Source organism: Hetaerina americana, unplaced genomic scaffold, assembly GCF_022747635.1.
Source record: "Hetaerina americana unplaced genomic scaffold, ioHetAmer1.1.p SCAF_7, whole genome shotgun sequence".
Classification (NCBI taxonomy): Eukaryota; Metazoa; Arthropoda; class Insecta; order Odonata; family Calopterygidae; genus Hetaerina; species Hetaerina americana.
The window spans coordinates 53,905,776-53,922,242 of NW_027287316.1; the positions used below are offsets into that span (position 1 = coordinate 53,905,776).

Here is a 16,467-nt window from a genome sequence, read left to right on the forward strand (position 1 = left end):
AAGACTATGATTCCATCAAATTGGGTATAATTTATCCCATAGTCGTACAAAAATGATTCTTATAATTATTAAACATTAAAACCACTCAATGAATTTGACACACGAAAAACTAAATGGTACATTTTGAACACAATAATTTCAAAAAACCACTCCCTGAACTAGAAACATCATTGCGCGTTCGGGTTTCCTATTTCCATCATGTAAGATAAAAGAGATGGCCTATAATTCCATTTAGTGATTCACATGCGAGAAACTGTATAATTATGCCTACTCACCAGCGAAGGTTCAGTACTAGATTGCAAGGTGATTAATTAGTCAGGATTCATAATGTACCGTTAAGTGCGAGTGACCATTGGCTGGATCCATCGTTCTCACAGAATCGCCGCTTGAAGCGAATCAACTCTCATTTGAACCCTATTACCCGGAAATATTAACCCAGATCTGTCCGAAGAGTCATACCTATCGCAGATAATGTGCTGAGAGTAAACTAAAATCACGTTATGAATATGTTCAAAATTCAAATATTCCAGTTAATTGATGGCGATTAATTAAAATGTGGCGAAAAGGCCTATGTATTCCCTGAAATTCAATTTTTTTCAAATGTATTTGAGCAATTTTTGCAATTAAATGCGTATCTAAAATCAACACCAGAAGAAGAATTATGATCAAAAAGAGATATAACCTTTCTCTTACCTCTCCTTGAAGTAAGTTATCCCTCACTTGCGCCAAATATTTACCCATAAGCCATTCCTTCCAACAGATATTTTACCATGATTTCATGCTTCAACACACTTAATACCCACTTACTCCCCTCATACCTTAATTACGCCCTACCATAATATCCTCTCTTCTCTCCTACTCCTACCCTTTTTGACTGCATTTCTACCTACGGTTGAATTCCTCACATTGTCAGAAGCACCAAAATTCAAAGAAGACCAATCTTCCTCTTTTTCCTCCTCTACGATCCGTTATTCACTTTATTTCATTATTTATAAATTGTTATGCTGATTTAATGAGCTTTGAACGAATTCATTCAATTTCTGACGAAGGATCGTACAACGTGCAGCCTGTTCAAATAATTAGTCTGGAGTAAAATCTAATCAACTTAAGGCGTAAGTAATTGCTTCATATCAACTCCTCTTCCCGAAAACAGATTTTGATTCTTACCCATCCTTGTCGGGACCTTAAATATTCTCGATTTTCCATGATTATCAAGAAAAATGTCTCAGGCATCAGAGGGCATAAAAAATTAGCAAAAAATCAGGCTTTGATTCAAGAAAAAGAGGAATTTCTAAAGTAAATTAGGTACACTAGTCGGAAATAAATTGTTCATTTTGAGGCACTGAATTATTTCAGACGACAGCATAAATTCAACTTATATGTTAACATTTTAGTCGTTAGGTTGTAAAAATTCAGAAAAAAATTAAAATTTCGTTGCACTGTTTCTAAACTCTTACTTACACCTAACTCTAGCGAGCTTCCCTCATTTTTTTGAACAATCCAATTCATATAATTATTTTATTGATAGAAAAGCCTCGCACGGTACGCCACATGACGTACCTACAGTAATTGGAATTTAAAGCCAAAGGTGCTAAAAAAAGACGTGTTCAACAACATATTCGTGTCGGTCCAATTCAAAGTAGAAGAACGTAACTTCTTTGGTGAGATTAAGTAGTGACATAATATTATTTTTAGAAATTATAGTGTTTCCTTTTCGTTACGGTCCTCGTCGATCCCTTTATATTCTCAGTGGTAATTTGGTAAACGTATTTTCTTAGTTTGGAACCATGTATTTACGCGCTCTGTTTTTCATTCATTTAATAACTTAATATAAATAAATATAGATGCATTTTCAGTGGTGAAACGGAAATGGGAGGGGATCGAGATGGTGCGGGGGCTAACGTACTGGCTTCCCACCCTGAGGGCGCGGGTTCAAATCCCGGCGGTGTTGAATATTTTTCAGAGGTATCTCGATCCCTACTTGAGGTGCTTTGTGGAGGGCACTTTGAGTGAGTACGCCGTCCGTCGGATGGGACGTTAAACTGCGGACCCCTTGGCGCCTTTCGTAAAGAGTAGGCTAATGCCGACGCCGGGTTTCTCTCCACCCTTCATCCTTTCCTGTCCGTCCCCTATGGCGCAAATGACCTCAGCTGTCGGTCACCTCCCCTAAATACTACTACTACTACGGAAATGGGAAACAGGTTGCTCAGCTTGAAAACGCTTCATTCGATTATCTCTTGGTAATTATGTACACATTAAATTTACGAAATGGGAAATTATGGCCAACATGTCATTAGGGAAAATGTGAGTCATTTTTCTATCGCTTCAAAATATCTTACGGCTCGATTAGGTGAGCCCCTTTTGGTCGATGTCACAATTTTCCGGCGGAAAATTAAAGATATATTGCTGGTGATGAATCAGGCTTATCAGAAGATAATTTAGCTGAACTATTACAATATCGTTAGCTGTTGTGCAGTTGTCTTTTCAACGAAGCATTCTGCGAGGACTGTAGGACCAAAAAAGAAATAAATTCTCTCTTTGCAATGCCTTAAAATTAAAAAGAATTTTATTTTGCCCTGATTTCACCATTCGCTCATTTTCCTGTCTCTTCAGCAAAACTATTCGTTTCAATAAATATTTTCAGTGACCCAAAGGGCATGCATTAAAGAATGAAGTAACTTCTGATTTGTCAGCTACATATACTCGTATTTACACCATAGCGCCTGTTCCTCGGTGAGGCGGCTGCGAATGTGTCTGACCCCAGTGGGGTGGTCAATCAATGATGGTGTCACGTAAAAAAACACTGGTGAGGAAGGTAAAGAGACACCACCTTAATTTATTATCCCAAAAAAATTATGAAAAAATAAGAAAAATGAGTCCTAGCAACTACGGGACTCGGGCCATAGGGTCCCGCGCCTTTCAGCGGAGATGTAAGATCTCCGCGGTCGTCTTCACATGAAATTCTAGTAAAGCCATGTGGATGGTAACAGAAAACAAGACAAAAGAGGAATGACACTATGAGGATAGGAACTTGAAATATTCTGACGATGATGAGCACATAGCATTGAAAAACATCAAGTGAGACGTAGACAAAGTAAATTCAGATATGTTAAGACTGTGCGAGGAAAGATGAAAATATAGCGGGGATTATTGTAGCGACAGTTTCAGAGTAATGAATAATTGGGGGGCTCAGAATCACAACGATAACCATAATATTATATAGGAACCTGTTGAGATGGGCAGTGAAAATGGAACAGACGGAATGTTACCAGTAAAAATAAGACCAGACCCGCTCATTCCAGTGTTAATCCAGGTGCACATGCCGAAGACCAGTAGAAATAGTCCCGGTTGAGGCAACTGATTTTTACACTCTGAAATTGTGGCATAGCAAAAATAGTAATTACGGTGAGTTGGACGAAATATTTGCAAATGTACCGAGAAGAAAACACAATATTCATGGGGGAATGGGATCTGGCAGTCGATGAAGGGAGACACTTAGTGAGGAGAGGAGGTTAGATAGGTGAGTATAGTTTAGGGGAAAGTAAACACCTCGGGATAATACCAGATGTTTGCAAAGAAAATGGTTTGATCGTAACTAAAGCGTAAACATAACTACGACAACATGAATTTGGGAAATAGTGGGAAATATTATACTATATTATGGTTAGGCATACATTTAAGAAAAACGGGATCGATTCACATTATTTAGCGAGAACAAACGTGGATTTGAATCATAAAAAAGTATTTTATGTGTAAGGGTAATATCAAATTAAAGAGAAACAAGGAAAGGAAGGAGTACAAACAATGGAATGTAGAAGGCTTGCCAGCAGCGAAAAAGGAGTATCGGCATGAAGGCAAGGATAAGGGACGGCAGGAAGGCGAGGACAGATACAGTAGCCTAAAGATGGGAATACCTCAAACAATGGATAAAGAAAGCATTGCACCGGTAAATAAAAAAATGGTTAACACATCGTGGATTAAAGAAGATATGATCACAAAGATGGATGAAAGAAGAAAATGGAAGAAGTTGAACACAAAATTAAGAGAGAAAATGGAGAGTTTGCAGAAACAATCCGAAATGGGCACCCTGCACAGATTGGGGAAGGAAATGTCGGGATGTAAGAAAAGGAATGAGAATGAGTCATTGCAATTTGTATGAATGGGGTTCAAGGATTTTTGTCTAACGTTAGTCAAGGGTTATTGGGAAAATAGTGTGTAGTGTCAGGGTCTACAAAAACCTACCCTTATCCCGTAGTACCCTTCCCGGTAACTACTTGCCAATAAAAATAATAGTGTTAATTTTGCTTGGAAAATTCACGAGAAAAGTACAAGGATAGCTAAAAAAAACACGACTCACCCGTACCAAATCATACTACTGACTGGTTACAATTATGTGAGGAGTGGGAAACTGAAGCTGTCATCGTACTGTCGCTCCGTACAGTTCAAGGTGTGGAAAACAATCCCAACGACCATGAGTTCCACTCAACTCACAGTCTCTGGTGATCCGAGTATAGACATCTCATATACATGCCTAGAAGAAATGGAAAATAAATTTAAATGTTAACGAGTAGGAGATACTTGGAGATAAATATTTCATAGATAAAGTCATAAGAGTGAAAATGGAAGAGTCTTAACATACGGCTCGAATCGCGAACATTATACATCAGGGTTCATTTTTGTGGCTGGTCATTGGTTAAGCCACTAGTTTTCAATGAAAAGACTTCATTACGCTTACCATATGTATTCTCTATCGGCATTATAACACTTGGACTAAAAAAACTTAACATTAATGAATATATAAATATACAAAAATAAGATTTTTACCCATGGAAAAAGTGTATTAATAAGCACTACTGAGTAGAAATTTGAGATAATAATATTCAATTGGCCAATTAAAGTTTCAACGTCAACAAGTGCTTCCATTAAAAAAAAGGCTGAATTTGGAGAGTGAAAAGCATTCAGAGAAGTCATAAAATGCTTTTAATAAAGCCTGTGGAATTAAAAAGGCATAAAATAATTTTACAAAAACTATGGATCTGACTAAAACGACACGGAGCAAAAAGTGAACCAAATACTGGAAAACTACAGTGCGCATAGACCAAAGAAATATCTCGCATTTCAGCAGTTGCTTCCACATGAAATATTCCTTTTTAGGTTGAAGTCTTTCTCACTATCTGTTTTGTACAAAACCTGGATTAAATTTGGATACTAATTGATCAAAAACCTGGATTAAATTTGCATACCTTGATCAAAAAGTTACCGGAATAACCACCGTGTGGCGCTCCCATCGTTCCGATTTGAGTTCTGTTTTTTTGTTAAATTGGTACATCTGTTGTTGATATTCCCTTTAAATCTTAGTGTCATAACTTGACATTTGCAAAAGTTACGGTCGGTTTTCGGTATGTCCATCAGTGCTTCCTGCGATTTTTCCATTACTTCCTCTCGGCTGCTAAAACGCGTTCCCCGTAATGGTTTTTTAACTCGATTGAACAGAAAGAAGTCACAGGGAGCCAAATCAGGTGAATTCGGTGGCTGTTGGATGGTATTTGTTGCATTTTTCGTCAAAAAATTACGAATAATGATAGCACTGTGCGACGGTGCGTTATCATGGTGCAAAATCCACGAGTTTTCTGCCCACATTTCTGGTCTCTTTCGGCGAATTGCTTCACGCAAACGTCTCATAACGCCCAAATAATACTCTTTGTTTACTGTCTGGCCTTCTGGCAAAAATTCATGATGCACTACACCGTTGTAATCCATGAAAACCGTCAGCATTGCCTTCTTTTTGGACTGAAAACGACGTGGTTTTTTTGGTCTCGGCTCATTTGGTGAACGCCATTCACTTGCCTGATGTCTGGATTGCGTGTCGTACTCATAAACCCACGTCTCGTCTCCAGTAATGATCCATTTGATGAATGTGGGATCGGATTCAGCCTCGCAAATCATGTCTTTTGCGACGTCAACACGGTCTCTTTTTTGCATGAAATTGAGGTCTTTTGGCAGCAACTTTGCTGCTACACGACGGAAACCCAAATCATTAACCACAATGTCTTGGGCGGATCCATAGGCAATGTTCAAGTCCTCCGCTATTTCTCTGATGGTTAATTTGCGGTTATTGACCAACATTTCTTTTACTTTATCAATTTTTTCACCGACTTTCGATGTCGATGGTCTGCCACTGCGTTCATCATCTTCGATTGACTCACGACCACTTCTGAACCGCTCGTGCCACTGGTAAACGACCGTTTTTTTTAGAGAATCGTTTCCGAAACACTTTTCCAACATTTCCAACGTCCGTGCGCCACTAAATCCGTTTTTTACGCAAAATTTAATACAAGTTCGTTGTTGCAAATTTAAATCCATTTCTGAAATTGTAAAAAATCGCCAACACACACAGAGATAGATGTACTCTTGGCTACGTAACTTTTGCAAATGTCAAGTTATGACACTAAGATTTAAAGGGAATATCAACAACAGATGTACCAATTTAACAAAAAAAACAGAACTCAAATCGGAACGATGGGAGCGCCACACGGTGGTTATTCCGGGAACTTTTTGTTCAAGGTTATTAATCGTTGGAATTAAGAGCCTAAGCTTGAGAGTAAGACGCAACCGACGTGAGAGCGGAGCTCTTGCTCTAGGCACTATTTGCTGGGAGAAAAAAGTAACCATTCACTTGGAAGGGAAGCGGCAAATAAAAGACAAAAAGAAACTCCTTCCGCGATCTTCCACGCCAGCTATTTCATCACCTTACACTATACCAATTCTCTTTGCCCTCATCCTCACCCTCTCTTCCGAACCTCAATGCTTTCGTGTCAAGAATTCCTGAAATATATAATGAAATATGGTAGCGTGGGAAGGAAGAGTGGTGTGTTTCAAGGATGGTTGAGACGAAAGAGACTTTGCAGAATGCAATGCGTTTGAGGAATTGGCAAGCGGGTAAAAGCGCCATAGAGGGAAAGACTGAAAACCAAAAGGAGCAGAGATATATTTGGGAGAAAGATAAAGATTTCCACAGAAGAATTCCCGCCTTTATCTTAGACCAGTGGAGGGAATCCTGAATCTACACAAAGCAAAGACGCTTATCCGAGATCCCTTATGGCCACGCATGAATCGAACGTTACATAGACATCATATTATTAATTCCACACGTATTTAAATGAACAAAAAGGAAAATATTTGCTCTCTCAGTGTGTGTTTTTATTTAGAATGCTTTAAAAATAAAAGAGATTTTTAATAGTATTCTTTCCTGGAATGCCGTTAAAATTAATTTTCACCCAATGAATGAAAACAAGTAGCATTTCCGCAGAAATATGTATTGAATTTAAACCAGGCTTTATTTGAAAACGGATATTAAGGGGAAAGCGTTCTAGTTTGAGTACTAAAACTTCAATATAGGTAAACTACCAACATGAATGCGAATAGTGCCTTACGGTTAATTAAATTACGCTTGGCCTTGCATCGTGGAAGGTTGATATTAATAATTAAAGAGTCACATATATTTTATTACAACAGGAAACCAAGTGAGTTCCACTGTGAACGTCCCACAGGATTGCCGATTTCTTTTTTTAACAGTTCGTGCATTTCTTCTGAAAATTGCCAATAATTGCATATTTTATTGAGCCTCGACTCCTTTTGAGTAGCGCAAATGGAAACTAAAAAAAATTAACTAATGTTAGCCAGAAGCACATGAGCCATGAGTATTAGGCTACAAATTAATACTTAAATATTTATTTTTATTCGATGACATGAACGATTCAATGAATTAAAACCTTTTCATATTTCCATTATGATAAAATTACGAATAACAATATATATTGATAAACTCGATGGTTTCAGGCTTCACTTTGTGGAAATCCACAAAGTGAAGCCTAACAATTACAACCACGGATAAAGGCTACGACTTCGCAATCCACAGGAAAGAAACTACCACAGACCATGTCATCCCCTCCGACTCCCGCCACCACCCCTCCCACAAGATGGCCGCCTTCCACTCCATGCTAAACAGATCTCTCAATATCCCCCTGTCCGCCGAGAACTTCGCCAAGGAAATCACGGTAATCAAAGACATTGCAGTGAAGAATGGTTACGAAGAAAGTGTCATCAGTAAAATGATAGATAAAAAACGCTCCCTCCGAGCACAGAGACTGTTTTATAAATCATCGGTAATTAGTGAAGATAAGAAACGATGGTGCAAACTTAGTTACTACGGTAAGATTACGCAGTCCATTGCCAACCTTTTCCCGAAGGAAGAATTTAAAATTGCATATTACAACAAATGTAACTTAAGGGCTGTGTTAAACAAAACCAAGGACAATATTGACATTAATGACAGAAGTGGTATTTACAAACTCCAATGTGGTGACTGTGAAATTTGTTATGTTGGCCAGACTGGACGGTCGTTCAGAGTAAGAGCAGAGGAACACAGAAGACATCTACGAAACGGTGAGTTAAACAGATCCCATTTCGCCAAACACCTATGGGAAAGTGACCACAGGAGTGATTTTGTCCCAGAGATACTTCACCTCGAGAAAAAGGGAAGAAGAATGGATTGTCTGGAGGAGCTGGAGATTAGGAAGCATCAAAAGGAAGGAAAAATTGCCAACGAGAATATATTTGTGAGCAATTCCCCCCTTTTGGATATTTCTCTGACCACAATACATGACGCCCCAACCCCCGCTGTGAAAGGCATACCTAACCAAGCTTCCACTTAGCCTACATCCACCCCACCCCTCCCTTTGAGTCACCCACGCCCAGTACCACGCTCCCTCTCACACCGCCCCCCCCTTTTACCACCCCTCCCCCCTCACCCTCCTCTCCCCCCCCTCAAATAACTATATATTCTGGAACTCACTGATTCTATGTACCTGATGATGTCGCCTATGCGACGAAACCGGTCGACTTGTAAAATAAAGTGTGGAAAAAAGTACCATCTCTCTTTTGATTTATTAATATATATTGAAATGAACGACCAGTTGGCGAGTAAAATTTAACAGATTTTCAGGCTTAAAAATTTAATTTGAACTTTCAATTCAAAATAGTTTCTGAGAGCATGGCATAAGAACAGTTTTTGATAAATATCACAAATTATTTGTGCACAAAACGAAAATGTGAAAGAAAATTTAGGTCATTCGTCTAACTGCGCCATAAACAACAATATTTCCCATCTATCTTTCCAAACTACCTTACTCCTTGAATCATTTCGCCATTATTTTCTCAGTCCCAGCAGTAGAACCTAGTTAACATTACCCTTCCGATTACACTGCCATAAAATTGCTCATTTCAGTATTGAACCAAACAAGTTTGATACTTCGTGATATATAGTAACTATTACTTTCCCTGGATGATTAATTATTACAGATCATACTAGTGCATTACATTATCCGTCAGTTCGTCGTATGGAGGATCAAATTTTTATATACTTCCAACAAAAATACTGGGTACGGATAAGTGATCTCTATTATTGCAGTATTTTTTCAATTTAATTTGTTCTTCAAGTTTTCCATACATAGCCTATATATCTAATGCTTCAGATTACAAATCTAAGGAATGTTAATGATATACTTTTTTCTAATATAATAACAATTTATCACGGGAATTGAACCTTAAACACGGGAATCTTCAGATAGTACGTATCCCCAAACAGTTAATTTACTCAATGAAATCTTTCAAAGTTGATTTAAAGACTTGCACGGCTGGAATTATTTCTTGAAATTCGAAATGCAACTTTAAAAAAACTAAGTTTCTGATGGTGCCTGATGTAGAGCAATCATTATTGTATTACTTTTGTCTTATTTTCCACTCATCAAAGTTTGAGGCCAATCTACGTATTTGTATATTCGCGGAGTTGAGAACCGAGTTTCACTTTAAGGCAATCGATAGTCTTAATAGATGGTATGACTCGTCGGCAAGACAATTCTAATTACTTTAAACAGGACAAAATTGTATCTACCCGCCTGCCACTGTGAAATTGACATACCAGTACTTCAGTACTCCGTACGATTAGAAATCTTTTCGTCAATTTTATCCGCCAAGCATTCATTCCTTTTCCTTCAAGTTCTTAGTCCAGGTCTCCCAACCATTCTATCCACAAACCACCTTTCTTCGGTGGCATGAGCTTCGGCAGAGCTCGCGTTACCCCTGTTCATACGTAATGAATATATGGATATATGCGTCACATATTACGACATGTATGCATCTAATTTGAAAGAGAAGAAGGTCTGAGGAGACGGCCCCCGTTCATCACTTTCTCTTTGTCTTCGAGAACTTCGGAACAAGTCCGCCTAAATTCCATCCGACCTCTCCTTCCCCTCTCCGCACGTAATCTCACCGCTCAAAGCGACCTCCCGTGACACACAAATACGCACGAGGGAAGTATATGGAAGGAGAGGGAGAGTTTGAGGGATCACCTTGTACGTTAAAACCCAACCGCTTACCCTCAAAAAATGCAACCCCTACTCCTCCCAACCACCTCTCCTGACCGCACCTTCCACTTTCTTCCCTTTTACTCCCCCCGTCCATGTCCGCCCCGCCTCCCTTTCCCAAATTGCAGCTTCTCCTCTTCTATTTTAATCTGGGAGGGGGAGGAGGGAGGTTGTGAGTTGGATACTCCCCTTACCCTGCCCGTAAACTCCGACTTCCACCCTACCCCACATCACCGCTACCTCTCATTATCAACTGTTCCCGTCTCACGGATGTCATCTCTCTCTCCCTCTCTCGATTTTACTCCGGGGGTTTTCATTTCCCTTTCCCTCTCGACCCCGCCCAAGCCCCCTAAACCTTTTCCACCCTCTTTTCCTCTCTTTACCCCTAAGAAACTCGTAACCCCGGTGCTACCCGTTTGCTCAGAGTCAATGCTTCCCACCAGTCTCTGCCCATCCCTGATTTCCGACTCTTGGATGATCTGTTCTAATACGGCAGGCTATAATTTGAGGCCTAGAACCATAATCCAAAAATCTTTAAAAACTCTTTAATAAGGGTGAATAACTTTATAATAGGGTTTATGACTTCCTTAAAAATTTGTGAACGTGTGAGAGGATTTACAATTTGCTTAGATATAGAACGCACCAAAGGAGATCCTCACTTCACTATTTACTCATTAAGAGGCTCCCATCGTCAGAAAAACTGGAAGTCATCATAACGGCGGTGGCAAGTTCGCTTTAACGTTTAACCATTTGTTTTCCTTTTAGTGCTTTCTGTAAGCTTCAGCAAATAATATAGGTATTTATGTATATGTGTGTATGTATATAGTATGTGCATGTATATATATAATATATATTATATATAATATATATATATAATATATATATTATATATTATATTATATATATATAATATATATAATATATATTATATTATATATATATATATATATATAAAGTTTAAGTTAAATATTTGGGGGTTGTTCTAACACCACGCCTTTCATGGGGAGCACATATCAGGACAATATGCGGATCAGCTTTAAAGAAACTTGGCTTCATAAAACGGGTGGTGGGGAAATGTAATGAAAAAGTTAAAGAGAGGTGTTATTTTGCTCTAGTTAGACCTCATTTGGAATATGCCGCAAGTATTTGGGATCCGTGGGAGAAAATTTGGCAAAAAGAATTAGATAAAGTCCAGAGAAAATCCGCTAGATTTGTTAAAAATTGTTATGATAAAAACACAAGTGTGACAGGTCTCTTAGGGAATTTAGGCTGGGAACCACTTGAAGTGCGGAGACAACAAGCGAGGCTTAGACTTTTAGAAAGGTTCAGAACAAACGAGTTTAAATATGACACTGAAGGAATTATAATGGCCCCACACTACTTAGGTAGATCAGACCACAAAGATAAACTAAGGGAGATAGATTCCAAGACAGATAGGTACAAATACTCATTCTTTCCCCGAACAATCAGTAATCATAATAGCAAGAAACCGAAGTCACTTTAGAAATATTAAAAACTTTGAATTTACAAGTCGGAAAAAAATTAAACACTATAGAGATGTTAGGTATACTTTCAGGTGCATGTGTATGTTAGTTGGTAGTTTGAGTGTTTGCATGTGTGTGGGGTGTAAGTGTTCATGCATGAATGTATGCCATGTTTTTTTTTATATATGATTTTGTCGTTATTGCATGCGATTTTTTTTTTATTATTTTTCTTTTCTAAATTATGGGTGGTGTCCTAGCACCCCCCGCCACACGCCCTTGCGGCGGCTTGCGGGGTATTGAGTAGATGTAGATGTAGATATATATATGTATGCATGTGTGTGTACATACGCCCATTATGTACTTGCATACCTCAGCGTTTTCCTTCCACCTTTCTCCCCACACTGCTATATATCTCCCTCTGGTGAAAAGGAGAAACTCATGACAGAGGGAGAGAGTGGTCACACGAGAGTAGAAACACTTGGATGGAATCATTTTACTCTCGCTCCCCAAAAAGTACTTCTCTCTTCCAACAGATGCATTCCCGCGAATGTGGAAACCAGAAGTTTAAGAGAAAAAATTCAAAACCCGAGGGGTGGATAGGGGAGGGAGTTTTTTCTCTTTAAACCCCCCCTCCAATTTCTTATTCGGGTCTTGAAGGCATGATGATGCAATACCTCGCCTTATGTTATTTACCACTACACCCACACATCCTTCCTCTATTCCCCTCAGAAAAGCCGCTTCGGAGAGGGAGAGACTTTTGGTAAACAGGAATCACTATTATTATTTTTTTTTACCCTCATCTCCCTTCAAATTTAGTCTGCTTGGTTATTATCTGCGGTTTCAGCCCTTTCCACCGGTACAACTCTCGCAGTTTTCTCCGGGTTGCGTTTCAGCCTTTTCATTTTATTATCCCTTTTTAAATATCCCGTTTTCCACTCTGAAAAGGTTTAAATTAGGGTAAAGGCTTTATGGACGTGAGCTTGATAAATTATCATCTGTCTCATCCAATCCCCCTCAATTCACTCCATATAATCTCGTGAATGTCTCGGTGAAAAAACCTAACGAGGGGAAGGCACAAATCCAATTTTTTCTTGGTGGTCGAAAGGTCGTGAGTGGTTCTTTGAAAATGCTTCGCTTTAGACTGCTATTGTAGTTTTCCTTCCACCCTTGGCTGAGTTATTACATTTTTTCTTCGGGCTGCATGTAAGGCCCAACGATTATCCTCCGAAAAAATTTTACCTGCAGTTATAAATGGATTTAGCCTCTGCAAAAACAATCTCCACATTTTCATGCAAATACTTGCATATATATACATACAAAGGTAACGCAAAAAGCGGTGCAGTCACAATGAATAAGTATTTAGCTTCATTAATTGAGAAATTATTAACGCTCGTCAATACTAAAAAATTAGATTAGAGATATAACTGGACAATGTGCCTACATAAAGGCAATACTTATACACACAATCCCAGCGTGCTTTATCAGACGATTGCCCTATCTAGGCGAAATATCACAGGGTGAGACATCATTACTTGAGCGTGAAAAAATAATATTTATCTTCATTAACAAGCATGTCATATATCCTCCTAAAAAAAGGCATTTTTTTAAAATCTTGATACTAAAGGTATAACTCTTTGTATGCCGCCATAAGGATGAGGCATCATCTGTACTCTACTGATTAAAAAAATAAAGGAAGTTGTATTGCAATCGATAGAGACCTTCAAAAATTGATGCCAATATTAACGCATACTCGTATTTTCAACGAAAAATAAACCACCGCACATCGTGGATTGGATTGCAAATACATATATCACGAATTGCCGTTTATTTGTTCAGTAGGAAATGATACATAAATGCAAAAACATAAAAATGAACACATTACAGCATTTATACAATTATCACATGGGAAAATCATGCAGGAAACCGAATAGGTTCCCTATTATTTTAGATCCTTATTAATTATTGAAAATCTCATCCGAACATTTGATAATGTTCAAGATTTTTTCAAACCACTTACAGTGTTTAGTGTGTTAAACTCTCTCTAGTTTTCTCAAGATTCTGGAAGGTTGTTCGAAGGAAGAAATTACATGTACTTTGCTATTTACTTTTAATGGCGATGGAGTTAATATTGTTTTCACTAGTTCTAGCTAATTTTAGTATTTGTAACGGCAACCACCAGAAATTGGGCTTTCACCTGAAAAATACGATTCATGCTTATTTTTTAATTGCTCCTAAGTGGTTTGCGTTGGAAACTTTTTCTTATGGAAAGTTAATCGTCATGAATTATTTTTTGTTATAGCAAATGCCTTACTCCAGCTTTTATTTGTCAGGCCAGCCCTTTATTTTTATAAAAATCCAATATTTCAGCGAAAGAGGTGCCTAATGAATTTTATACGCTTCAAAATGGGGAAAAAATACCAAGTTATAAGTAGTGTTTTTCAAGTGGATAAGCCCACTAGTCCATTTTTTGTTCCATATTATACAGACTCTTATTTTTAGAACAGCAATCGTATGACGTTCACCTTTTTAGTTTATATATATGCTCAGCAATTTACATTTAAAAATAGGAGAAAACATCGTCAATCTAGCAAATACTATCTCAAGTATTAATTTTACTTTCGTCATGGAAAAGATGTATTAGGTACGCGTTTTACGAGAAAAACATTATTTTGAGCTCTCTCTATCGAATAGTCCCTCTTATTACTGGGAAAAGGTAAAATCACCTCTACACACACGCGCGCACACACACATACACACCAGAATTATGGCTATTAAATATGGCTACTAAATATTACATGGCTATAGCGATGTAATATTTAAAATATTAGTTAGTAAATAAAAATGCACAATTAATAGACGCCTACAGCAATCAGAAAAGGTTTACTGATTGAATTACAGTAGCTCAAAGAAAATGTGTGTAAATAATAAGGAAACACACACACATAATATGATTATTATTATTATAAGGTAATCTACCGGTTACCGGTTAAGGTAAGTTTTTGGATGGACACAGTTACTAAATAAATATTTGTGACCCCTAACAAAACAAAATCCCGCAATCTACTCTACATCAAGTCCCTCTTCATCACATATATATAAATAATATGCCATAAAATATGAAAAGAGACTGAGAATACATAAAAAGGACGAACACGGGGTTGAATGGGTAGGAGGAAGAAAGTGGATCACAGGCAGAAAAAAGTGTTTGAACTTGGAATTGAGCCACTAGACCACGGACATGCATTCAAGAGGATTAGATTTGACTATATATTGATATTGGGTCTACCTTTAAGTATATTTTGGCTCTAGAGATTACGGTTGTTACTCATGTGGCGACTATTTTTTTCCTATCTTGTAAATTTAGTACCCATTAAGTTGCAATGTGTGAGCCGGTAAAGAGAGGGTAAAAACAAACATTGGCTCAGTATATTAGATGACTGAGGTCAAATATTTCCACTCTAAGTCTACGATGGGAAAATTTAAACATATCATTTTACACTTCCAGGCAAATAGAATTAAAATTCTGTGATCATATTCCTTGCCTCGGTACAGCTCCACAATTAAATTTAAGACTAGACGCAACCATATCCTCCTCATCCATATCCTCAAACTAAACCTTCAGTACAAGAGGCCCAAAATAATTACCCCAAAGTTTGCCTTCATAGGTGAGGGAGGAGCTCACCTCCTGCAAACATGCGAAATTCACATATCGGGAGGGATGGGGTATTTCCTTTGCAGTCTGTGGTTTCGCAATAAAAGATCCGGTACCCAGGAAATCACACAACTTGAGTGAAGCTTTGCTCCTCTTTCCAGTTTCATTTAAACGTTAAATTGATTCCCCCGAAAAATTTTGAATGCGGTATCTGATCTGAGTATTCGCGATACGTTGAGAGATACTTTGATCCCATGCATTAAACTTTAGCTCAGCTTTTCACGTGCTCCATGTATCTCGAGTTTCAAAAAAAATCTCGCTTAATGAAGAAAGCCGAGTACATCAGCATTTCTCATTTCCACTGGCCGTGCTGAAAAGTTTTCCTTCCAATATTTTTTTTCTACTTTAATTTTGCTGTCATGTGCAAAATGGTTCTTTTCCATACCCACACTTCTAAACCTAGTCATATACATTCAAATGAAATCAAATGAGGAACATCGCCATGCCTTCTATATGTCCCGTTCATGTGAAAAGATCAAGTTAATAACATTCGGACGAGTTTCGATCATGGGCTTCGTTTAGCGGTCCCCTTTTTTTCTCCCCCCCCCCGCGGAGATATTTACGGAGGGGGGTGAAGGCTTCAGAATGAGAGCAGGAGGGGTGCAACATGTACATATACTCTCTCTCCCTCTTTTAATTACGCTTCGCTAGGAGAGCGAGAGAAATCCCTGAGTTCAAAGAGCATAGAAAGAGGGAGGTAGGAGGGAAGAACACGCAGTCCCCCATTTCCCTCAAATATGGCGGGTTAGTCAGTCTCTCCTGGACCCCCTCTCCCCTCTACCACCCCCTTAAGGTTCTCTCTCTCTCCTCGCCTTCCGCCTCCCCCCTTCACTTCTCCGCACTAATT

At 38.4% G+C, this 16,467-nt stretch overlaps 1 protein-coding gene across 1 annotated transcript in view; it reads right to left on the reverse strand.

Annotated features, from left to right (window-relative positions):
* The window catches only part of Proc-R (Proctolin receptor), a 693,100-nt gene that overhangs the window by 478,780 nt on the left and 197,853 nt on the right, over positions 1–16,467 (reverse strand). The window contains exon 3 of the mRNA XM_071594784.1: positions 4,358–4,531. The gene's annotated coding sequence lies outside the window, so the exon portion shown is untranslated. The remainder of the gene's footprint in view (positions 1–4,357; positions 4,532–16,467) is intronic.